This window comes from Amblyraja radiata, chromosome 11 (genome assembly GCF_010909765.2).
Source record: "Amblyraja radiata isolate CabotCenter1 chromosome 11, sAmbRad1.1.pri, whole genome shotgun sequence".
In the NCBI taxonomy this organism is placed as follows: Eukaryota; Metazoa; Chordata; class Chondrichthyes; order Rajiformes; family Rajidae; genus Amblyraja; species Amblyraja radiata.
In genome coordinates this window covers 37,062,781-37,089,696 of record NC_045966.1, presented here as the reverse complement: position 1 = coordinate 37,089,696, position 26,916 = coordinate 37,062,781, and positions in this window count along the sequence as shown.

Genomic DNA, 26,916 nt, shown 5'->3' with positions numbered 1-26,916 from the left:
AAATGCAAACTGCTACCTATCTGCTGCTCTGACAGGAACCTGGTGCGAACCCAGCAGTGAATTGCCCCATGGGACTGCATAAGTAGATTTTGCCAGTCATAAGTTCGTAAGTGATGGGAGCAGAATTAGGCCAATCGGCCCATCAAGTCCACTCTGCCATTCAATCATGGCTGTTTTTTTATTCCCTCTCGACCCCATTCTCCTGCCTTCTCCCCGTAACCTTTGACACCCTTACTAATTAAGAACCTGCAAATCTCTGCTTTAAAAATATCCAAAGACTTGGCCTCAATAGCTGTCCGTGGCAATGAATTCCACAGATTCACCACCGTCTGGCTAAACAAATTCCTCTTCATCTCCTTTCTAAAGGTTCGGCCTTTTATTCTGAGGCTGGTCCTTCTGGTCCTAGACTTTCCCACTAGTGGAAACATCCTCTCCACATCCACTTCATCCAGGCCTTTCATTATTTGTGTTCCCAGCAATGCTTACAGTCACTGTGTAACAAGGAGCTGCAGATGCAGGTTGAAACTGAAGATAATAGACAATAGACAATAGGTGCTGGAGTAGGCCATTCGGCCCTTCGAGCCAGCACCGCCATTCAATATGATCATGGCTGATCATCCTCAACCAGTACCCCGTTCCTGCCTTCCCCCCATATCCTCTGACTCCGCTATCTTTAAGAGCCCTATCTAGCTCTCTCTTGAAAGTATCCAGAGATCTGGTCTCCACCGCCCTCTGAGGCAGAGAATTCCACCGACTCACAACTCTGTGAGAAAAAGTGTTTCCTCGTCTCCGTTCTAAATGGCTTATCCCTTATTCTTAAACTGTTGCCTCTGGTTCTGGACTCCCCCAACATTGAGAACATGTTTCCTGCCTCTAGCGTGTCCATACCCTTAATAATTTTATATGTTTCAATAAGATACCCTCTCATCCTTCTAAATTCCAGAGTATACAAGCCTAGCCGCTCCATTCTCTCAGCATATGACAGTCCCGCCATCCCTGGAATTAACTTTGTAAACCTACGCTGCACCGCCTCAATAGCAAGAATGTCCTTCCTCAAATTAGGGGACCAAAACTGCACACAATACCCCAGGTGTCTTCTCACTAGGGCCCTATACAACTGCAGAAGGACCTCTTTGCTCCTATACTCAACTCCTCTTGTTATAAAGGCCAACATGCCATTTGCTTTCTTCACTGCCTGCTGTACCTGCATGCTTACTTCAAGATTCAAGATTCAAGATTCAAGAGGGTTTATTGTCATTACAGCCATATACACAGTGCAATGAGATAGCGTTTCCCTAGAACCTCGGTGCTACACAGAACACAATTGGACAACATGCTACATATATAGATGTACTACGCTATACACATGGTGCAAAACCTTCCTTTCTAAAGTGCAACAAAGTGAATAGGAAATGTACAAAACAACAACGCAGGACAGTAGACAACAGTGCAACAGAGTGCAATGTACACAAACCAAGTGTGCCGAGGGTGCTGTGCAGAGTTTATGTAGCAGCAGAGAAGGGGGGGGGGGGGGGTGGGTGTATTCAGATCAGTCCATGAGCGTTGAGGAGTCGGATGGCCTGGGGGAAGAAGCTGTTGCATAGTCTGGATGTGAGGGACCGTATGCTTTGGTTCCTGCTGCCAGATGGGAGGGGGGAGAAAGGTTTATGTGAGGGGTGGGTGGGGTCCTCCGCAATGCTGGTTGCTTTGCGGATGCAGCATGTGGTGTAGATGTCTGAGATGGGGGGAGAGAAACTCCGATTATCTTTTCGGCTGTCCTCACTACTCGCTGCAGGTTCTTGCGGTCCATGCTGGTGCAGTTTCCAAACCAGGCAGTGCAGCATTTAGATAGTAATCTGCCTTCCTGTTTTTGCTACCAAAGTGGATAACCTCACATTTATCCACATTAAACTGCATCTGCCATGCATCTGCCCACTCACCCAATCTGTCCAAGTCACCCTGTATTCTCATAGCATCATCCTCACAGTTCGCACTGCCACCCAGCTTCGTGTCATCTGCAAATTTGCTAATGTTACGGGATGTAACCCCTTCATCTAAATCATTGATGTATATTGTAAATAACTGCGGTCCCAGCACCGAGCCTTAGTCACTGCCTGCCATTCTGAAAGGGACCGGTTAATCCCTACTCTTTGTTTCCTGTCTGCCAACCAATTTTCTATCCATGTCAGCACTCGACCCCCAATACCATGTGCCCTAAATTTGCCCACTAATCTCCTATGTGGGAACTTTTCAAATGTTTTCTGAAAGTCCAGGTACACTGCATCCACTGGCTCTCCCTTGTCCATTTTCCTAGTTACATCCTCAAAAAATTCCAGAAGATTAGTCAAGCATGATTTCCCCATCGTAAATCCATGCTGACTCGGACCGATCTTGTTACTGCTATCCAAATGTGCCGCTATTTCATCTTTTATAATAGTAAGATTAAACGAGAACTTGCCAGTTTGAAGTTTGATCTGTATTTCATGAGGAGTTACGATGAGGGATTACGTGAAGACCCCGTCCAGCACGCATGCGCGACATACTTCAAAGCAGCGGTGTGGAATCACAGAAACAACACAGTAATTGAAATAAACATAGTAAAAATAAGGAGAATTAAGTTACCAGTTGATCTCTGCAATTGAGGGTGGAGCGGAGGGCACGTAATCCCTCATCGTAACTCCTCATAAAATACAGATCAAACTTCAAACTGGTAAGTTCTCGGTTAATCTTACTATTTTACTTCGGAGTCACGTGAGTGACTACGTGAAGATTTTAAAGCTCTGTGATTTCAAACCGTGTAACAGTTCATACTTCACTCGCTGCCGGTCATCCAAGGGAGGAAGTATGTTATCGTAATCAACCATGAATCTGTTTATAAAACAATAATGGTATTTATTTTGAAAACAATAACAAAGTAAAATAATGCTTAAATTATATGTTTGCAGAGTCCAAAATTCTTTCTGCAAATAAAACAGGTTCTGCTAACGGCTTGTCGTAGAACGTTTGGAAGGTTTTCTCCCTGGACCACCCTGCTGTTGCCAAGATGTGGTCTAATGGCACATCCATTCTTTTAGCCACCGATGTGGATGCTGCCCTGGTGGAGTGAGATGTGTAAATGACAGTATCCACTCCAGCAGCTCCCAGTACCTGTTTGAGCCACCTAGAGATGGTTTGGCTTGACACCCGACCATGTGGTTTTTTGTGGCGGACCCATAAAGCTTTTTCTCTCCCTCGGGAATCTTTAGTTGTCTTGATGTATAACAGCAAATGAGTCATGACACATAAACGGGGGTCAGGTGGGTACGCCCGGAATTCCATAACAAGACCTGAAGTTCCTGGTCTGCTCTGTTTTACCAGCTCCTGAATGGTGAATTTTATTTGGTCTGGTGTTATGACCATGTTGTCCAGTCTGAGTAAGTGAAGGGACTGGACCCTTTGTGCTGAGACTAATGCCATCAACATGACCGTTTTCAGGGTTAGCTGTTCCAGAGTGAGGGATCTGGCTAGTGACCATCCCCTTAGGTATGTCAGGACAATACTGACATCCCAGATTTTGGTATACCTGGGCCTTGGGGGGGTTGAATTGAAGATCCCTCTCATTAGTTTGATCACCAGTGGATGGGACCCAATGGCCTGTTGTCCTGGTGCCTGTCTAAGGTAGGTTGACAGTGCACTTCTAGCACAATTGATCGCGCTATAACTCAGACCTTCATCATGATGAAGGCTGGCCAGGAACTCCAGTACATGCGTTATGGTGGTTGATGAGTAGGTTGTCCCTGTTCTCGAGCAGTATGTTTCCCATTTTCTTATGCTCGAGAGGTATTGTTTTTTGGTGGAGAGTCGGCGAGACGTTGTCATTGTGTCGATGGTCCTGTTAGATAATCCCAGGTCCAGCAAAGGTCTTTTCAGAATCTGCAACCCAGTAGGTTTATTCTGTCATGGCATGGGTGACTTTCGCCTGACATTGGGTGAATCAATAGATCTGGCCTACTGGGGATGGTCATTGGTGTTTCAATGACTCTGTCAAGGACCACTGGGAACCAAGGCTGTGTAGGCCAGTCGGGTACTACCAAGATGCCTGAAGCAGAGTCCATCTGTATTTTGCGTAGTACCTGACTGATGAGGCAGAAGGGGGGAAAGGCATAGAAAAAATAGTTCCCCCAGTCCAGCGCGAATGCATCCATCGCCGCTGCCTCAGGGTCTGGTTCCCAAGCGACATACATTGGTACCTGGTTATTCAGCCGGGATGCAAAGAGATTGATATCTGGTGTGCCATATTGCTTTCTGATTTCAGCAAATACTTTGGGATTTAATATCCATTTGGTGTTATCATTAAACTTGCGTGACCTGGTGTCTGCCACTGTATTTAGCTTACCTGGTAGGTAAGTTGCTGAGAGCCAAATATGTTTGTCGACACACCATTGCCAGATTGTGTTTACCAAATTGTCACATGATATCGATTTTATCCCGCCCATATGGTTAATATAGGCCACCACTATGGTATTATCAATTTGTAAACAAACATGCAAATGGTGCATATTTGTACAATGTGCTTTTAAACCATAGAACGCACCCAACATTTCCAAATAGTTTATGCCCAGTGTCTGTAGTAGTGATGATTCTAGATTAGTCCATCTACCACCTGTGCTGGATATGGTATTAGTTGCTCCCCAGCCTTGAGCACTGGCATCTGTTTGTATAGTTAACGTTGGGTTATTGACGATGATAGGGCTGGAACTATGCCAAATGTTCTCTATCCACCATTGTAGCTCTGATATAGCTTCAATGGGCAATTTCATGCTTCGGTCAAAATGTCCTGCATGTCGTTTTAACGCTTGCACCTTTGCTCTTTGTAAGTTTTGATAGTGCAAAGGCCCAAACTGGGTAGCTGGAAATGCTGCTTCTATTTTTCCAATTACTCTTGCCACTTGTCGGATGGTTGGTCGATTGTTGACCATTAATTTGTTACACGTTTGTGCCAATTCTGCTGATTTCTCTTTTGACAACGTTACAGACATGTAGACTGAGTTAATTGTGAACCACAGATAGTCCATAGTTGTGGATGGTGTCAACTTAGATTTATCTGGATGTATGACAAAACCCAGGGTTTCAAATAAATGTTTAGTAGCTGAATTAGCTAATTCCATGGTTTTGCCTATCATTAGAATATCATCAAGATATGCCATGACAAAATAGTTTATGTTTTCTTAATATTGCCAAGGCTGGTTTTAGTATCTTGGTAAACAGTCTTGGGGCTGATGTTAGGCCATTAGGCAACGATTTGAACTGCCATAGTTGCCCCATTCAGGTAAATTAGGTAGCTACGATGATCCTTGTGAATAGGTACTGAATAGTAGGCATCTTTTAAATCGATGCTTGCCATAAAGTATCCTTTGGAAATCAGTTGTTTGGCAGTCACAAATGTTTCCATTTTAAAGTGTATATACTTAACAAAAGTATTCAATGTAGTTAAGTCAATGATGATGCGACATCCACCATCTTTTTTGGTTTTGGTAAATATATTTGAAACAAATTCCAAAGATTCATGTTCAGATTTCTCAATTATACCCTTTATAAGTAACCTCACCAGTTCTGCTTGTCCCTCTAGTTTTTCTTTTAGTGAGAGGTTAAAACCCCTTTGGGGTGCATGCTGAACTGGTGGCATGTTTTCTTGAATAAATTCAATTTTGTATCCTTGAATACTGTTAAGTATATAACTATCAAGTGTGATAGTCCTCCATGCCTCCATGAACAGGTGTAGTCTCCCCCCTGTTAGCACAATTCCCCTGCCTGTTATGTACTGGTAGGAACCAGACCCGCCTACCTCCATTGTTATTGGTGGATTTATTTCTTCTGTTTCTTGTTCTGGTTCTTCGTCGGTCGGGGTGGTGCTGTGTGGGGGTGGCGCATTTTCCATGGGGTCCGCTCTGGGCCCTGGCCTAAAAAAGGCTTCCGGGGATGTTGTGCGGACCCCGAGCTTTCACCAGTCCCTTGGAATTGACGTCGACTGGTGGATGCGATGGGGTACTGCCGCCTTGGTTGAGTGGTTCTGCTCGTTCCGGGACCTGCCCTCATGAGGCCAAATGCTTTTGATTCCTCATTCAGGTCTTTGACTTGTTTGGGCAATTCCTTACCAAATAGCAGGATCTGCGGTTCTGAGGCCGGTGTTCTGCACAGTCCTGCGAATTTCGGATTGAGGGCAGGTCTTATTGCTTCCTTGCGGAGGTTATTGATCTCGTACTGTGTGTTACACAGTAGAGCCAGGGTATCTTGCTGATTCGTAGTCATGTCTACCCCGTCTACGGAATGAGCATAGGAGGTGATAGCTGACGTCAGGAGCTTCAGTACTCGCTGCAGTTTCAGTTCTTGGGTTCTTATGCCCTGTTCAATGTACCCCCAGATAATGAAATGCAGTTTTCTGGAGGCGTGTAGAGGTCCAACTCCTTATTGACTACCTGTTCTTGCAGTGGTTTGAATGAGAGGTAGTCAATGCTGGCCGCCAGTATTTGCTGTAACGGTCGCCCCGCTCGTGTTGTAGCCACGTAGCGGTTCACCACTCCTAGCAGCTCTTCCTGTTCCTGTACCCCGTGCATACTCCCGATATCTTCGGCCAGTGACCCCTGTTCTGGACCAGCCCAGTCCTGGTCGCCAACGCTCCCCTCAGCCGAGGGAGATGCGATGGCCAGATTCTAGACTTCCAGAGAGGCAGCAGAGAGAAGATCTTTTTTAAAGTATATGGGCATACACTCTTCTTACTATTCATACTGGAGACCAAGAGGGCTATAATGAATTTGCCCTCTACAGAGTGGCACAGAGGAAGATATTAGTGTAATTCCTTTTGTCCAGTGCTTCTATCCATTCCCAATGCACCAGACATGTTAGTGTTATTTGAAGGCACGTATCCATATCATATATGTGAGAAGGTGGCAGGTGGAAAGGCTTTACTAATGACAGCATAAGGTCCACCATTAACAGAAGCAGGGGGCCAACACAAGGAAGACCTCATGCCAGTAAAGATATACAACAGAGAATATCACTGGCTTCTTGAAACTGCACAACAAATTATAAATCAGGATAGACACAAAAAGCTGGAGTAACTCAGCAGGACTGGCAGCATCTCTGGAGAGAAGGAATGGATGACGTTTCGGGTTGAGACCCTTCTTCGGACCAAAGGAGGGTCTCGACCCGAAACGTCACCCATTCCTTCTCTCCAGAGATGCTGCCTGTCCCACTGAATTACTCCAGCTTTTTGTGTCTATCTTTGGTTTAAACCAGCATCTGCAGTTCCTTCCTACACAATGATAAATCAGGGATTTCGTAAAGAACAAGCACCACCCACCTGGATCCAAAACATCACATCCGTGTGATACCCATTCACTGAATACAAAGAGTTATAACATGGAAGGAGATGAGGAAGCAACCTGCAGTTAATGTTAGTATGTGATGAAAACATTGATGAAGGACTGTAAACGAGCTGGCACAGCCAGGAAGATTGATATAACAAGGGCAAAATATTTCAGATGCTGGAAAGCTGAAATGAAAACAGAATGCGGAAACAAGCCAGATTGCAGAGGTCTATTTCTTATCGAGTCCACACACAATATTAGAAGTTGTTCAGCCAGACATGAACCCACTTCTCGGCATCTGCACACATGTCTTGTTGCTTCTTGTGCTTCTTGTGTGTGGTGGTGGAAAGATTGGTGGGAACAGGGCCGCGACGTGAATGCTTTTTCCTTGACCCCGATTGCAGAGGTGGAGAGAGTAAGATATTTATTCACAATTATATAGCATGACAGCAACGTAGGTAAGAAATATTCAGTGAAGATCATAAGTGGCTCCTTCAAGGAATTGTCCACAAGACACTGCCTGAACCAATAATGCTCCACTGGAGATAGCGTTCGTTTAGTAGGATAGTGTTTAAGTTACTCGACAAGCAGCCAGAAGTCTGGACCATTCATCCAAAAATATGAATTCAAATCTCATTGTGGTTGCTGTGGCATTTAAACATGTAATTTTTTTAAATGGCTTAAGTCCAAAATTAGAGGCCAAGAAAAGACTGGTTAATAAATTAGGAGACATTAGCAAGAGAATGGTGAGAAAGTAGTCTCAACTAGTAGTTGAAATCTCAACTAGTAGTTGAAAAAAAACTGCATAAATGTATTTGGGGATTTTAGAAAAGTACATGAAGGATAATGTGTATGGGTGTGTTGATTATAAAATCTAACATAACTGATTAGGGCTGAATGGCCTTCCTGCATGTGGGTGTTATATGATTTTTATACAAAAGAAATGTTCTATTTGCCTCTTCTATTTGGTTAATTGTAACTTGGATTATATCCATTTTGTGTTCTAGGAAGCATTAGAAAGTTCACTCTTCAGCAAGTATATGTGGACATGTTATGTTAGGCTTGGTAGTAATCACATTATCACCTGACCGTGTCCAAAATATGGAAAATAAAACATGTCAGCAGCTTCTCCAAAGTGTGTGGCTTCCATCAGGAAAGAGCAAATTGCTCCAGAATGTTTATAGGAATTAAATATGAAGTGGAAACACAGCCCATTTCCATGATTTATCTCACTTCTTGTGCTTTTTGATTTAGATCTAGTGATGTGGTTAGCTGCCATAGAGCTGACACACACACATCTTCATTAATCCCCCCCCCCCCTAGGTATACCCCCAGCACATCAAAGAAGACCACCTATAGAAAATGTTCTTGGGATGAATAATCCCCGGAGCACACTAATATGGAGCTGATAGTATTCATTAGTTGCTTGATAGAGAGTTTTGAACCTTGGTATTGTGCCAGTATATGGGACCATTAACAATGGTAATATCTAATAGAATGGGAATTGCAGAACAGATTCTTGGGAGTCATTGTTAAATCCTGTGGAAACTCAGATTCCCATCCTATACTCATGTAATAACCAGGTCACTAACATACTGAATTATCAATTGACTGATAGTTTCTGTGAAACCCATGCAGTTTCACTCTGCCACACCTACTTTTGTTGTTCCACACTGAAGCGGCTGCTCTGAAGTGCTGTAATTTGGTGAGAGTGAAAGGGAGACAGCAAGGGAAATAATTAAATAAACAGAGAGTAACCACAAGAGCCTTGTAATATGATGTACGTAATAATGAATGAGGAGGTGTGTGTTACTTACTCTCGTGGGAAAATAAGCTTGGTTAAACCTTTCCCTGAACACACACAACATTTCATTCATTAATATCCGCACAAACAAGAGGCGATAAGAACACACACACAAACCCTCAAGCTGAGACACAGAAAGGCATTGTACTGACACGCTGCTCATTTATGTTATTGATATTGCTGTGTCTTCCACATAGATTAAATACCACAGAAGCTGAGTGATAGAATTTCTCACCAGAATTGAAATTCAACGTATCCACCACTAGATTGTATTTGCAACTCTTTGTGTGGGATAATACTCTTTTTCCTCAGCATTTTTTGTAATCTTCTTTAACCATTCATGGCTTGGTTGCTTGTGGCGACCAAGGGTTTGTTCCAGATGATAGTTGTGAAACAACCCAATTTGCTCATGCTTTTTATAAAAGGTGTTTCTTCGTTCAAATTAAATTTCAAGTGTCAAGAGTGTTTAATTGTCAAATGTACTGTGAGCGGCACAATGACATTCTTTCAGCAGCCTAACAGGCCTTTAAATATAATGCATATAGATCATATATAATAAACAAAAAATCAATAAATTAGTAACCCCAATATGAGTGCAAGAATGCCCACAGTCTTTAGTGCAATTAAAGATAGCCCATAGTCCATAGATGTGGTTAGCATTGTGTAATGGTTGTTGGGAAGAAGCTGTTCTTGAACATGGTGGTTACTGTTTTCAGAATCTTATACCCTCTTCCTGAAGATAGGATTGAAATGCGAACATGGCCAGGGTGGTGTAGGTCTTTGATGAGGCTGGCTAACAATAAACTAAACTAAACATAGCTATATGTGAGATGGGAAAAGTTTACAGATTGCTCCCGATGTTGGGGAAGTCCAGGACAAGGGGTCACAGCTTAAGGATAAGGGGGAAATCCTTTAAAACCGAGATGAGAAGAGCTTTTTTCACATAGAGAGTGGTGAATCTCTGGAACTCTCTGCCACAGAGGGTAGTCGAGGCCAGTTCATTGGCTATATTTAAGAGGGAGTTCGATGTGGTCCTTGTGGCTAAGGGGATCAGAGGGTATGGAGAGAAGGCAGGTACGGGATACTGAGTTGGCTGATCAGCCATGATCAAATTGAATGGCGGTGCAGGCTCGAAGGGCCGAATGGCCTACTCCTGCACCTAATTTCTATGTTTCTATGTTTCTATGTTTAATGGTGTTGTGCAGGGCAAGTCTTTTTACACAGAGAGTGATGGGGGCCTGGAATGCATTGCTGAGGATGGTGGTGGTGGTAGATACAATAGTGGCATTTAAGAGGCTTTTAGGTAGGCACATAGAAGTGCAGGGAATGGATGCATATCGATCATGTAGAGGCAGATGAGGTCAGTTTAACTAGGCATCATGTTCGGCACAAAAATTGTGGGCTGAAAGGCCCATTCTTGTGCTGTACTGTTCTATGTTCTATGTTCTAACGCTCCCTAGTTCTAGACAATCCAATCAAGAGAAACATCATCTCCATCGTTACCTTGTCAAACCCCGTAAGAATTTTGTACATTTCAGTTCGATCACTTCTCATTCTTTTAAACTCTTAGGTAGATTCAATTTAATCTCTTTTCCAAGGACAATACCTTTTTCCAAGAATCAATCTGGTAAATCTTTCTAGCGCTTCCTCTACTCCAACTCCATTCTTCCTCAGCTGAGAAGAAAAGACATGTGTACAATATTCCAGATGTGGTCTCACATCTATAGGGGAACCTATATAATTGCATTGAAACCAATTTATTCCAGCACTCAAATGCAATAAACACTCTTGCAATTACAGCTAACATTAATGTTGCCTTTGTAATTTCTTGCTGAACCTGCATATTAACATTCAGAGATTCATGAACAAGAACACGCAGATCCCACTATAAACCAAACCTTTCTTTCACTCACTATTTAAACAATACACTGCATTTCAATTCTTCTACCAAAATGTGCCAGTATGCATTGTTTCACATTGTATTGCATCCAATTCGCCCTCATCAAATCATCTGTCTATATCCCCATGAAACTACTTTTCCTCCTCTGAACAACCAACACTTCCACCCAGCTTTGTATCATCAGCTAAACTTGGATTTATTATGTTAGATCACCACATACAAATCATTAAAATAGATTGTAAATTAACCATGGCACCCACTAAACACTGCCTTCTAACTGAAAAATATGAACTATACTCCATATTACCATCACTGGTTGGAGGTCTATGGATTTACATACTTTTGAGGCCACCAGTATAAGGACAGGATGGTTTATGGACCATCTGACAAAGTACAGGTCAAAATTTGATTACATTCTTTTGTTGACTTTTAACTAATGATCAGTATTAGTGAAACGTTTAGATACATGGTACCATTACCCAGCAAAATATACACTATTTCATATTTTCCTTCCTTATTTGATATTTCTATCTACAAACCAGTAGAGAAAGGAAAGACATAAAATCCTGTAGTAGCTGAGTGTGTCAGGTAGCATCCCTGCAGAATATGGATAGGTGACATTTCAGGTCAGAACCCTTCCTCAGACCCTACCTGAATCGTTACCTATCCATGATCTCAAGGGATGTTGCCTGACCCACTGAGTTACTCCAATATGTTGTGCCTTTCCTTGATAAACCGGCATCTGCCTTTCTAAAATCTTAACATGTATATGGTGTAGAAAATAACTTATGTTCAGACCTACTTTAAGGTATGTTTTGTTCTCTGTAGATGTTAAATGCCGACTACAAGATTTAGTGAAGCCTGCCATCTGATCACATAGAATGAATAATACTTTCTTGTGAGTGGTTATTCCCTGCGGCTTCCTACTCTGCCACTGGATACTGCTCTCAGTCCAGGATGGAGCATAGTCGTTCAGTATGGAAGGGGCTGCAAACACTTCATACCTGCTTCCTTGGCTATATGCTAGAATGTATGTACTGAAACACATTCATTTGGCCAGGATGGAAAAAAGCTAATTCACCTAATTTAAATTATTTCCTTTGCTACAATTTAAAAGATATATATATTTAAATGTATTCAAATTGCTTTTTACCGTCCCTGATTATGAAATAGAAACATATTGAAATGCTTGAGTAGGCCTTTAAAACAGTTTGGGATTGGGTGCTGTTCTACCATCTGAGGTCTAATCAATCTAATCACTGCTGATGGATTGCTGCAGTTTGTGGCTTGGCTGTGGCAGCAAGTCCTTGAGTTTGATTGCACCTGGGAGGGTTGGCAGGCCAGGGCTTTGGGGCTGGCAGGGTTAATGTGCCCATAAGAAGTATACATGGGATGAACGCAAGGCATGGGCTGGGTCTAGCCCAACATGTTACAATAGGTAATTCATCTTATCCAAACAATAGAATTGCTCCTAACACAATGGGGAAAAAGTAATAAAGTCACAACTCACAAATAAGGAGGAGCAATTGAAGGTGGCAGAATAGAAATAGCAGAACACAGGACCGTTTAAGAGGCCTTTAGTTGTTCACTGGCCAAAATAACAGTTTTGTACTTCCATTATTTGGACTGTTTTTGTTGAACCCTGTAGATCTTGGCAGGGAGCATATCAACATTTATCACGGCCTACTGCACAATGCACAACATCATCAGTAAACAGCCCCTGTTTCCAGCTGTGTGGTGAGTGGAGAAGGAACAAGAAAAGAGAGTGGAGATTGGAGACCTATCTATTTCTCCTCAGTGAAGAACTCATCTTAATTATCTAACAATATCAGCATTACCATTCCTCATCCACTCATGGTCCAACAACCAAATTTCTCCGGTTATAGGCATCTGATTGGCCACAAAGCAAAATTTAAAAAAACAACGGCAAATCAACATGCCACACCAAATATATAAATGAAAAGATTCCATTTTGTAGGCAGATGTAAAGCAATCAACTTTTGTGTGACCTTCAATCTCCATTGAAAGTTGGCAGCCTTCCGCCAGCCATTGGCTGTAGCATAGCAAATGGAATGCTACTGAACTTCAACGGACAAACAGATGACCTTTGAAGTCAACAGTTCAGGATGCAGATGTGGGCCTCCAATCTGCAGTATTCTTATCATGAGCAACAACTGTCTGAGCTGGCTGACCGACAGCAAGGACATTAGCAGAATAGAAGTGGGGAGAGCAGACAATAAGTCTATATTCAGTCTGACCACTGCCTCTCCATCAGAATGGTACTTCAGCAACTGTAAAATTATGTGGAAAGATTGCAACGTACCTGCCTTTTATACTTTGCAAACTGGTTTTAAGTTTGCATGATTGCATTAATTGGAAATAGCAACTTAAATGTTGACCCCTAGCTAAAGTTTCCTGTCCATGGAATAACGAGATATTATTGACTCTATTCAGCAATCAAGTGAGCATAAATCAAGTTTGCAACATGTATGATTTAATCTGCCATTTTGATCCCTGAATCAACTTTTGACGACAATGCAATTTTGCGTTCTTGGTATTTTCAGTACAGTTTGAACTTGGCCTAGATAGAAACAAAATGCTGGAGTAACTCAGTGGAACAGGCAGTATCTCTGGAGAGAAGGAATGGACGACCCTTCTTCAGACTGACTTGAACTTGGCCTATTTTGAACTAAGAAAGGTGTCATGATAAAGTATGTTCTGATCCCTGCAAATTTTCTCAGTGATCATGTACATTCTGTAGATTAAAACCATCATCAAATGCACACTCATATTCTGAGCCTTTCCCAGCCGATGAGTGATTCCACTGTTCAGAGCTCCAATCATTAATTAGATTCATAGTCATAGAGAGATACAGTGTGGAAACACGCCCTTCGGTCCAACTCTCCCACACTGGCCAACAATGTCTGAGCTACCATAGTCCCACTTGCCTGCCCTTTGTCCATAACCCTCCAAACCTGTCCTATCCATGTACTTGTCCAACTGTTTATTAAATGATGGCATAGTCCCAGTCTCAAATACCTCCTCTGGCAGCTTGTTCCATACACCCACCACCCTCTGTGTGAAAAAGTTACCACTCGGATTCCTTTAAATATTTCCCCCTTCACCTTGTACCTATGTCCTCTGGTCCTCGATTCCCCTACTCTGGGTAAAAGACTCTGTGCATCTACCCGATCTATTCCTCTCATGATTTTGTATACCTCTATCAGATCTCCCCTCATCCTCCTATGCTCCATGGAATAGAGACATAGCCTACTTAACCTCTCCCTATAGCTAACACCCTCTAGTCCTGGCAACATCCTTTCTGAAATATTTTCTGAACTCTTTCAAGCTTGACAATATCTTTCCTATAACATGGTACCCAGAACGGAACACAATATTGTAAATGCCGTTTCACCAAATGTCTTATACGACTGCAACATGACCTCCCAACTTCTATACTCAATACTCTGACTGATGAAGGCCAAAGTGCCAAAAGCTTTTTTGACCACCTTATCTACCTGCGACTCGACCTTCAAGGAACCATGCACCTGTACTCCTAGATCCCTCTGCTCTACAACACTACCCAGAGGCCTACCATCTACTGTGTAGGTCCTACCCTTGTTCGACGTCCCAAAATGCAACACCTCACAATTCTCTGTATTAAATTCCATCAACCGTTCCCCCACCCACCTGGCCAATCGATCCAGATCCTGCTGTAATTGTTCACAACCTTCATCACTATCTGCAAAAACACTAACTTTTGTATCATCAGCAAACTTGCTAATCTTGCCCTGTAAGTTCTCATCCAAATCATTGACCTAGATGATAAACAGTAATGGGCCCAGCACCGAACCCTGTGGCCCACCACTAGTCACAGGCCTCCATTCTGAGAAGCAACCTTCCACCATCACCCTCTGCTTCCTTCCATGGAGCCAATTTGCTATCCATTCAGCTATCTCTCCTTGAATCCCATGAGATCTAACCTTCCAGAGCAGCCTACCATGCGGCACCTTGTCAAAAGCCTTACTAAAGTCCATGTACACAACCGACTGGGGTCTTCACAAAGATTTTTTACATCTCCCTGTCACAAGCTATCATACCACCCTGCTTAAAGTCAGCCACTATCATTCCTATTCCCAAAAAGCCAGTCCCTGAGGACTTGAATGACTATAGACCGATTGCGCTTACACCAGTGATTATGAAGTACTTCGAGAAACTAGTCCTGCATCACATCAGAACCAGCCTACCTCCCTCCTTCAACCCACATCAGTTTGCCTACAGAGATAACAGATCCACTGAGGACGCCATCACCATAGCAACTCACACCGCACTGACCCATTTGGAACACCAGGAAAGCTACGTGAGGATGCTATTCATTGATTAGCGCTTAGCATTCAATACTATCATTCTGGACATTTTAATCAGCAAACTGCTTGACCTAGGCCTCTCCTTCCCCATCTGCACATGGATCAAAAACGTTCTCACAAACCGCCCACAGAGAGTTAAAACCGGCCCCCACATCTCCTCCTCCATCACAATAAGCACTGGCGCACCTCGAGGCTGCGTGCTGAGCCCACTCCTCTACTCCTTATACACCTATGACAGTACACCTGCCCACCCTTCCAACACGATTATTAAATGTGCTGACGACACAACTGTCATCGGGCTCATCACAGGGGGGAATGAGTCAGCATACAGGGACGAGATACAGCGACTGTCAGAGTGGTAAATAACCTGACACTGAACACCACAAAGGCAAAGGAGCTAATACTGGACTTCAGGAGGAAACGGGACACAGACCCGGCCTCGCTCTGCATAAATGGGGCATGTGTGGAAAGGGTGCGGACATTCAAATTCCTAAGAGCCCTCATATCCGAGGACCTCTCCTGGTCGGCCAACACCACTGCAACCGTCAAGAGAGCACAACAGAGACTCCACTTCCTGAGAGTGCTCAGGAGGCACAACAAGAAGAAGAAGCTACTGGTGGCCTTCTACCGGGCGACCATTGAGAGTCTTACGACATATTGCATGTCAGTGTGGTATGCAGGCTGCTCTGCTGCTGATAAGAAAGTGCTCCAGAGAGTGGTAAAAACAGCAGAGAGGATCACCAGCTGCCCACTGCCCTCTCTGGAGGATATTGCCACCTTCACGCTACCTCAGCAGAGCCACTAAAATCATCAAACCCCGGTCACCACCTTTTTGAACTGTTGTCCTGTGGCAGGCGTTACAGGTCAGCCAAAACACGCACCTCCAGACTCAAAGACAGTTTCTTCCCCAAAGCAATCTTCACACTCAATATGAAAAAACGCTGAGTATTATTCATGCTGCACTCTTCCATGCTGCTACCCACCTTGCACTTTACTATCACCATGTGCAATACTGATTACTTACTTATCTTGATACCTAGTTTTTAACATTGTTTTTAAATTGTGTCCTGTGTTTTTACGTTTGTATATTATGCACCAATGGAGTGGCAATAACAATGTTGTTGTATGCAGTGCTTACAATGTCCCATTCCCAACCCCACCACTCGCCACATCTTCCCATCTCCCCCCATGTCTGCCTTCCGCAAAGACCGCTCCCTCCGCAACTCCCTCGTCAATTCTTCCCTTCCCTCCCGCACCACCCCCTCCCCGGGCACTTTCCGTTGCAACCGCAAGAAATGCAACACCTGTCCCTTCACCTCCCCCCTCGACTCCATTCAAGGACCCAAGCAGTCGTTCCAGGTGCGACAAAGGTTCACCTGTATCTCCTCCAACCTCATCTACTGCATCCGCTGCTCTAGATGTCAGCTGATTTACATCGGGGAGACTAAGCGTAGGTTGGGCGATTGTTTCGCCGAACACCTCCACTCAGTCCGCAATAACCTACCTGAAATCCCGGTGGCTCAGCACTTCAACTCCCCCTCCCATTCCCAGTCCGACCTCTCTGTCCTGGGTCTCCTCCATTGCCAGAGTGAGCAACAGCGGAAATTGGAGGAACAGCACCTCATATTCTGTCTGGGGACCTTGCGTCCGGATGGCATTAACATTGAATTCTCCCAATTTTGCTAGCCCTTGTTGTCTCCTCCCCTTCCTTAACCCTCTAGCTGTCTCCTCCCACCCTCCCATCCGCCCACCCTCGGGCTCCTCCTCCTCCTCCCCTTTGCCTTCCTTCTCCCCCCCCCCACCCCCCATCAGTCTGAAGAAGGGTTTCGGCCCGAAACGTCGCCTATTTCCTTCGCTCCATAGATGCTGCTGCACCCGCTGAGTTTCTCCAGCAATTTTGTGTACCGTCAAATAAAGGCATTTCATTTCATTTATCTACAGCTCTGCCCTCATCAACCTTTTTGCTCACATCTTCAAAAAAATCAGTCAGATTTGTGAGACACGACCTCCCACGTACAAAACCTTACTGACTGTCCCTAAACAGCCCTTGCCCAACCAAATGCCTGTATACCCTACCCCTCAGAATACTCTCCAGTAACTTACCAACTACAGATGTTAAGCTCACCGGCCTATAGTTTCCCTGCAGCCCTTCTTGAAAAGAGGCAGAACATTTGTCACCCTCCAATCCTCTGGCACCTCTCCTGTATTTAAGGATGACTCATAAATTTCAACCAGGGCTTCCGCAATTTCCTCTCTAGTTTCCCGCAATGTTCTCGGATATATCTGATCAGGCCCCGGAGATTTGTCTACCTTCAAACACGACAGTACCTTCAGTACTTCCTTGACGGTAACCCTGACTGCTCTCATAACACTTTCAGTGACTGCTCCAATTTCCTCCATCCTAATGTCTTTCTCCTTGGTAAATACAGAGGAGAAATATTAATTGAGGACCTTGCCCATCTCCTGTGGCTCCATACAGAGGTGACCACTTTTACTCCTGAGAGGTCCCATTCTCTCTCTAGTTACCCTTTTCTCCCTTTGGTATTTATAAAATCTTTTGGGATTGTCTTTTATGCTACCCGCCAGAGCTATCTCCTGGCCCCTTTTTGCCCTTCTGATCTCCTTTTTTAGTTTGCTCCTTAGTTCCCAAAACTCCTCCAGGGATCCACTTGATTCCAGCTACCTATGCCTGTCCCAAGCATCCTTCCTGTTTTTTTAATAATGTCTCAATTTCCCTCCTCAGCCAAGTTTCCTTACGTTTGCCTGCTTTGTCTTTCACTCTAACGGGGACGTACAAATCATGAGCTCTCTTCAGTACACTTTTAAAAACATCCCACTTGGCCAATGTTCCTTTCCCCTCAAATAACCTGCTCCAGTCAACTTTTATCCACGAGTAGTTGCTCTACTCAACAGCCAAAAATCTGTAGCCTCCCTTTGATCTGGTATTTTGTTGGTTCACATGCTTGATCAATGTTGTTTTATCATTAATGTTTTATTATTATTAATATTTAGTGTTTTCTGAGTCATTCGCAACTGTCACTGTATGTCATGTTGTTACTTGTGGGCGGAGCACCAAGGCAAATTCCTTGTATGTGAATACTTGGCCAATAAACTTACTTACTTACTTACTTACTTACTTACTTACTTGAGCTAGACCTTCTCGCATACCCACAAAGTTGGCCTTACCCCAGTTGAGCATTTAAATTCTGCAGGAGCACCACGATTTCACATTAAGAATGGAAGGTTACTCAATGCCGGGACTCTCTCGGAGGAAACATGATATTTTCTTAACTACATGTAGGCATATTGACCTCCCTTTCAGCCAGTGAATGCAAATAGTTGTTTTTGTGCCAGACTGACAATGACATATCTGCTCTGTAGGATTTGCTTCCTTGTTCCATCTCAAAAGAACAACTGGTTCCGCTGTGCAGTCTCTGCCCTTGTCTCGCATGTACAAACATACATTCAACCTCAGGATATACAGAGAAGGAAGTAGAGTAGAAAAATGATCTTTGAGACAAATCAGGCACCCAACCTTCATGTGGTGTATCTAGGAAAGGGATCGAATGAGGGATTTGTTCCACAATGGTTGTTTCATTCACTCATTTTAAATGCCAGGAACAGCATTTTTGTGCTGCAAACCCTAAAGCTCCATTTAATTATTATCATCTGATGTCCTGTGTGGTGCCATCTGTTGTAGGCACAAGGGCATGCTGGATTAGAGTTAATATTGGTGACAGCATTTTTTACTGGTGATGCTATTTAAGCATGAAGCTTGACCAATAGCTAAAGAACGACAGGCTGTATTTTCTGGTTGCCAAGACTGGCAGCACAAGGGTAAACCTGCGACTGTGAGATCAGCAAGTCTGCCTCAGATCCATGTAGCTGGATCTGCATCACTTTGCTTCCAATTGTGATATTTCTTCAAGAATTTTAAGAAATCTAGATTTTCAACTAGGACACACTAGTACAAATAATTAATTCAATATCAAGTTAGGTAGCGAGAGCAAAATAAAGATTTGCAGAAATGAAAGAGGAGAGAAAAGGCAGTTTAACAACATTTTAAAAATCTGCAGCAGTAATAAGAAGCTGAAAGAGTACAGCTATATATTTATTAAAGTTAGTGGCTGAAAGGCCATGTATTTAAGAATTTCCATATCACATAAACGTCTATTTTTTAATTTAGTGTGGATCTATGGCCTCAGCACAGGTCATTTGCACCATTCTGCTAGACAACATAATGCCATTTTCAATAAGCATTCAAAGGGGAATATATGTTTATGGGTGGCAACTTTTGACTTTTTATATTTAATTATGCGGCTGAACTGATCTGGACTTGATACTGTTTCATGCATAATAACTTCATACCAACTATATATTTATGTAGAACCAAACTGGAAAACTGCTAATTCTCGAGGATCTTAAAAGTGTTCCATGGTGGAGGAGTTATTAGAAGAAAATAGGGATGGCAGGGGGATCAACAGGAAATGGATCTTCCTAATACCTGCAAGAAATAGTCAAGGTCACATTGCCCATAATATTTCTGTAATTTCCCCCTATGGTCTAAAAAAAAATCATGTAACGAGTTACTTATTGATGTTTTTGCTAAACAGCTGGCTAAAGCATTCTTCAGCAGTGCCAAACTTTGGCACTCTCTTCCAAATGAAAAACAATTTAGCAGCTATTCTGACAGCTTAGGCAATGTTCCTGTTATTCTTGTACCTCTGTTATCATTACTTGCTTTAACAAAGGTTCAGTTGAAATATCTTCATTCAACATTGTCCAACTTTTCTCTTTCAAATGCTGCATGATTTCAGATTTTTAGCTTTCATCAGTCTTTTTATCTCTTATTATTGGTACAGCTTTGAAACTACACACATAATAACTGCGAAAAAATAACTGCAAAAAAACGTTTAAATTCTGGAAAAAGATAACAGTCCCCACAGTGAAGATGTGGATCACAGAAATGACCGAGACACTACATCTAGAAAAAATAAGGTTTGTCTTGACTGACAAACCAGATCAATTTTCAAAACTATGGTCTCCTTTTATTGAATTTCTTCAACAACATAATGGTTGAACACAAACTCAATACCGATGGTAGGGTCCGGTGAGCGGGCATATGGAAGGGGAGTTGGATATATCTCCGCTTCTTTTACACCTTTGTTAGTTCTGGGATTTGTTTTTTTTTCTTGCTTTTCTTCAAATCTTTTCTTTTCTTTTTCTTTTCTTCTTTCTTTCCCTTTTTTTCCTTTTTCATTTTTTCCTATCTAGTTATTAGTTCATAAAATGTTAAAACTGAAGCAGTACGAAAATTGCATAACTGTTATGTCGATCATTTTCTTTTTGTACAAATGCTTCTAACAAAAGTGTTTAAAAAAAAATTTAAATGATAAAAAATTTTTAAAAAAGAAACTACACACATGATCTTTACTAAAAAACTTGAAGATCCTACTACTGTGTAAATGCAGGGAATAATGCTTAACATATCAAAAAAATCTCAAAAAAGCTCATCTTTAAATAAATAATGACAGTGGACATATTTCCTGTCTGTGTAACATTTATCATATTAAAAATCAAAAGTTCCGTCACATAAACAGAGAATATTACCTCAATTCTAGCATTAATTTTATACTCAATACCCTTCCAGTAATATGAGTAGGCATTGTTAATAAATCTGTTTAACCAAGTATTGTTTTCACAATTTCTACAAAGTACCACCCCTATTTCACTGCTGTACAAGCACATTCACACATATGTAGTCACCCCCAGCTCCCTGATCATTCAATAAGTCTATTGGCAAGGAAGCCTAAACAGGTGCAGATTTCAGTGTTAAAAGACATGTTTACTGAACACTCAGGGTCTTGTCCATGGCTTAGAAGAGTGGACGAGACCATTCTGCCCACCCCATCTGTCACAAAGGAATTAGAATTAATCCTTAATAATTCTGAGGGGAAGCACGTTTTTTTAGTTGTGAAATCGGAGACTTAGTAACACCTGTAACAACACCAGTTCAGAAAGCCAGCCAGCTTTCCATTTGTACAGCAGCATAGATATCATACAAACTCTAGATGTGTGCAAGTGCTTTGTGAAATATTTGAGTCCCATAATTATTTTGAAAGGTATGAGGTTTAGTTTAGTTTAGAGATACAGGCCCTTTGGCCCACCGAGTTAGCGATCCCCACGCACTAATACTATCCTGCACAAACCAGGTTGCTTTGGGAAATGTAGAAAAGCTGAACAGAAAATTACTTATTGCTTGCTCCTCAGTAATTGCTTATTAATTTAAAATTGACTCGCTGTAAACTTTGGAAAATATATTGTTGTCAGTTACATGATCACAATGAATGGCGGTGTAGGCTCAAAGGGCCAAATGGCCTCCTCCTGCATCTATTTTCTATGATAATACAATTTAATACCAATTGCAAAATAGAACACTCAGTTGCAACTGCTCCCATCCATTGTTCAAGCTAAATTATATTTTCCAGGCTAAATATAAGATTAATTTGTTTCTATGAATTGACTACTACTGTTATCTGTCATGTATTCTGTTAATTGTAATGGCTTCATTTTCTTTAGTTTGTTCCAAGAAGGCTAATAATCCCTATGTAATACTGCTGGTTTTAGTTACATTTAATTGTGTCATTAGAAGAAATTTTGCATGTAATCTGATACACTGGTCAACAAATGACATAGAAGCAGCAAACAACCTGCTGGTAGAACTCAGCATGTCAAGTAGCATCTGTCGATGGAAAAGAATAGTTGAAATCCTGCTTCAGGTCCTGATGTAGGGTTTCAACCATTCCTTTCTACCTGCAGATGCTGCTAAAACCTGCTGTGGTCCACCAGCAGATTGATTATAGCAACTATTTGTGGTCTTGCGCACATACCTTTAAATAGGTGTGAAATGTATCCACATACTCCCATCACTACAAACTCATCACTGTTGAGAATGCGTACTACAATGAATTCCTAACTAGGGAAGAACTTCTCATCATGGTTTTATATCCCTGTGGAAGGGTACTCCATCAGTCTGAAATACAAAGTAAGCCACAATCATGCTGCATCTATTTTGGTGGTGGAGCAATAAGAAGTGGTCATAGTATCTCAAGATGGTAGTAGCAGCTGAAGAGAACCATCTGAAGATATAGATTCCTCCCACATTCTTGGCAGCACTAAAATTAAACAAATGGGGTTTTGTACTCAGCCATCATTTGCTGCTGGTACACAAAAATGCTGGAGAAACTCAGCGGGTGCAGCAGCATCTATGGAGCGAAGGAAATAGGCGACGTTTCGGGCCGAAACCCTTCTTCAGACTGATAGGGGTTGGGGGGGGGGGAGGGAGAAGGAAGGAAAAAGGGAGGAGGAGGAGCCCGAGGGCGGGGGGATGGGAGGAAACAGCTCGAGGGTTAAGGAAGGGGATGAGACAGCAAGGGCTAGCAAAACTGGGAGAATTCAACGTTCATGCCATCGGGACGCAAACAACCCAGGTGGAATATGAGGTGCTGTTCCTCCAATTTCCGGTGTTGCTCACTCTGGCAATGGAGGAGACCCAGGACAGAAAGGTCGGATTGGGAATGGGAGGGGGAGTTGAATTGCTGAGCCACCGGGAGTTCAGGTAGGTTATTGCGGACTGAGCGGAGGTGTTCGGCGAAACGATCGCCCAACCTCCGCTTAGTCTCACCGATGTAAATCAGCTGACATCTAGAGCAGCGAATGCAGTAGATGAGGTTGAAGGAGATGCAGGTGAACCTTTGTCGCACCTGGAACGACTGCTTGGGTCCTTGAATGGAGTCGAGGGGGGAGGTGAAGGGACAGGTGTTGCATTTCTTGCGGTTGCAATGGAAAGTGCCCGGGGAGGGGGTGGTACGGGAGGGAAGGGAAGAATTGACAAGGGAGTTGCGGAGGGAGCGGTCCCTCCGCAACTCCCTTGTCAATTCTTCCCTTCCCTCCCGTACCACCCCCTCCCCGGGCACTTTCCATTGCAACCGCAAGAAATGCAACACCTGTCCCTTCACCTCCCCCCTCGACTCCATTCAAGGACCCAAGCAGTCGTTCCAGGTGCGACAAAGGTTCACCTGCATCTCCTTCAACCTCATCTACTGCATTCGCTGCTCTAGATGTCAGCTGATTTACATCGGTGAGACTAAGCGGAGGTTGGGCGATCGTTTCGCCGAACACCTCCGCTCAGTCCGCAATAACCTACCTGAACTCCCGGTGGCTCAGCACTTCAACTCCCCCTCCCATTCCCAATCCGACTTCTCTGTCCTGGGTCTCCTCCATTGCCAGAATGAGCAACACCGGAAATTGGAGGAACAGCACCTCATATTCCGCCTGGGTTGTTTGCGTCCTGATGGCATGAACGTTGAATTCTCCCAGTTTTGCTAGCCCTTGCTGTCTCCTCCCCTTACTTAACCCTCGAGCTGTCTCCTCCCATCCCCCCGCCCTCGGGCTCCTCCTCCTCCCTTTTTCCTTCCTTCTCCCCCCCCCCCCCACCCTCTATCAGTCTGAAGAAGGGTTTCGGCCCGAAACGTCGCCTATTTCCTTCACTCCATAGATGCTGCTGCACCCGCTGAGTTTCTCCAGCATTTTTGTGTACCTTCGATCTTCCAGCACCTGCAGTTCCTTCTTGAACACAAACATCATTTGCTGCTAATCTTTCTGGCCACAGGCAATTGATGTTCAGCCCATCCCGAAAGGTAAACTGCTCCAAAGTGAGCTTTATTTTTTTACGTATCCATATTATTACAGAACTTACCTCACAATGTGAAGGGAAAGGTTTTCTCGATACAGACACTTAGAGAAAGCAGCTGTTTAGAAATGAAACATGTTCAAAATGATTGATTGTCACAAATTCTGCCACACCTTTGTATTTTACATGAAATTTCACAGATTTCTTTCCTCTCCTTTCCCCACAAGTGAAACTCCTGTTACTTCAAGCAAATCAGTTGTAAGGAATATGAGGGTATTCATGGCAATTTGTTTAAATCTTTAGGTATTAGCTGAAATTCAAAAAAAAACAAAGCTTCCTATAAATCTATCAGCCAGTTGTCTACTTATTTTTTGCAGTGGGCACCTTGTCATCAGCCTACAGGGTGCGCTGGTATGTGACCCTGCATGCGATTGTTTAGATTGCAGAAATTTGAACTGAAACACTTCCGGTCCAATCCAAAAACACTTGTCACTGTCCATTCTGAATCCATTCAGTCTGAAGAATGCAATTCACCCACTAACACGTTCATGTTAATGAACAATAGTGAAGGCAAGCAAGCTGAAGGCAAGATAATTCATGGAGCAAGGTCCAAGCGTTATTATAGTCTGAAACATGGCATTTGTACTGGTAATGACAGATTGTAGTTTTTTTTTTAAATTAAACCAGCTAAAACAATCTTAATAAGAAGCTAGATTTGTTGAAGATATATTAGCAAGTCACGTTTTCCCATTAGTCTTTCCATTAATAGCAGGAGTTCATTAAATTTGATTTCTCTTTATTTACTCAGAGCTCTAACTCAATGTTTCCCCAGAGTTCCACAACCAGAAAGGGGTAAGCCATTTAGAACGGAGATGAAGAAAAACATTTTCACCCAGACAGTTGTGAATCTGTGGAATTCGCTGCCTCAAAAGGCAGTAGAAGCCGGTTCTCTGGTTGCTTACAAACATAGAAACATAGAAACATAGAAAGTAGGTGCGAGAGTAGACCACCAGGTCCGTCGAGCCCGCACCGCCATTCGCTCATGGCTGAACACTAAACAGACACACTTACCCACAAACAGTAGACACAAGACACAGAACACAAGACACTACCCTCCCCTTTATACCGCTATCACCCCTCACCACCCCAAGAACCTCGTGATCTCCTGGGGGAGGCAAAAAAACGGATAAAAACCCAGGTCCAATTCGGGAAAAAAATCCGGGAAATTCCTCTCCGACCCCAATCCAGGCGATCGACACTTGTCCAGGAGATCACTCAGGTCTTACTATACTAACCATACCTAGGTCCATATCCCTGCCCTCTCCCCGTAGCCCCTTATCCCCTTGGCAGCTAAAAAACCATCTATTTTAGTCTTAAATATATTTAACGTTTCTGCTTCCACTGCTCCCTGGGGCAGTGAATTCCATAAATTAACCACCCTCTGGGTGAAGAAGTTCTTCCTCATCTCAGTTTTAAAAGAGCCCCTCCTTATTCTGCAACTATGTCCCCTAGTTCTAGTTTCCCCGATCATTGGGAACATCCTCGGTGCATCCACCCGATCAAGGCCCCTCACGATCTTATATGTTTCAATGAGATCGCCTCTCATTCTTCTAAACTCCAAAGAGTAGAGTTCCAGCCTACTTAACCTTTCCTCATATGTCAATCCCCTCATTGCAGGAATTAATCTTGTAAACCTTCGCTGCACTGCCTCCAGGGCTAGTACATCCTTTCTTAAGTATGGACCCCAGAACTGTACACAGTATTCCAAATGTGGTCTCACTAATACTGTGTACAGCTGCAGCAAGACCTCCGTGTTTTTATACTCAATCCCCCTAGCAATAAAGGCCAAAACTCCATTGGCCTTCCTGATTGCTTGCTGCACCTGCATACTGACTTTTAGTGATTCATGTACTAATACCCCTAGATCCCTTTGCGTTGCATTACAACGCAGCTCCTCCTCATTTAGAAAATAACTTGCCCTATCATTTTTTTTCCCAAAGTGAATGACTTCACATTTATTAGTATTAAATTTCATCTGCCAAGTTGTTGCCCACTCACCTAGCTTATCTATATCCTTTTGCAGACTCTTCCTATCCTCCTCATCCCCTACTTTTCCTCCCATTTTTGTATCGTCCGCAAATTTTGATATATTACACTTGGTTCCCTCCTCCAAATCATTTATATAAATTGTGAACAACTGGGGTCCCAGCACCGACCCTTGCGGAACCCCGCTAGTTACCGGTTGCCATCCCGAGTATGAACCATTTATCCCCACTCTCTGCTTCCTATTTGTTAGCCAATCCTCTACCCATGCTAATATATTACCCCCAATCCCATAATTTTTTATTTTTAGCAATAGTCTCTTATGTGGCACCTTGTCAAAAGCCTTTTGGAAGTCCAAGTATACCACATCCACCGGTTCCCCTTTATCCACCCGGGTTGTTACTTCCTCAAAGAATTCGAGCAGATTCGTTAAACAGGACTTCCCCTTCACAAAACCATGCTGGTTCTGTCCGATGAAGTCATGTTTATCCAAGTGCCCCGTTAGTGTTTCTTTAATAATTGTCTCTAACATTTTACCCACCACCGATGTTAGACTAACCGGTCTATAGTTACCCGCCTTCTGTTTACTTCCTTTTTTAAATATAGGTGTTACATTGGCCATTTTCCAATCCACTGGGACCGTTCCTGCCTCCAGGGAGTTTTGGAAAATTATCACCAATGCATCCACAATCCCCACCGCTATCTCCCTCAAGACCCTTGGATGTAATCCATCAGGCCCAGGGGATTTATCCTCCTTCAGTCTC